The following is a 213-nucleotide window of genomic DNA, read 5'->3' on the forward strand; positions in this document are numbered from 1 at the left end:
ATTTATTAAATAGATAATATTAATTTCAAAATATTTTAGTATTAAAAAAAATAATTTTATTTTAACATATTCTCATTTTATGATGAGATCAAAGAGCATTTATTTATATACAGTTTTTCATATAATAATATAAATAATTAAGTAAAAAACATAAAAGTACAAATAATATCAATATAATGAATAATGAATTTTATTAAAAATTTTATCTTAGAA

At 11.7% G+C, this 213-nt stretch overlaps 1 protein-coding gene across 1 annotated transcript in view; it reads left to right on the forward strand.

Annotated features, from left to right (window-relative positions):
* Positions 1–213, forward strand: part of LOC102677665 (WD repeat-containing protein 75) — a 9,598-nt gene that overhangs the window by 3,716 nt on the left and 5,669 nt on the right. The window lies entirely within an intron of this gene.

This window comes from Apis dorsata, unplaced genomic scaffold (genome assembly GCF_000469605.1).
Source record: "Apis dorsata unplaced genomic scaffold, Apis dorsata 1.3 scaffold_309, whole genome shotgun sequence".
Lineage (NCBI taxonomy): Eukaryota > Metazoa > Arthropoda > Insecta > Hymenoptera > Apidae > Apis > Apis dorsata.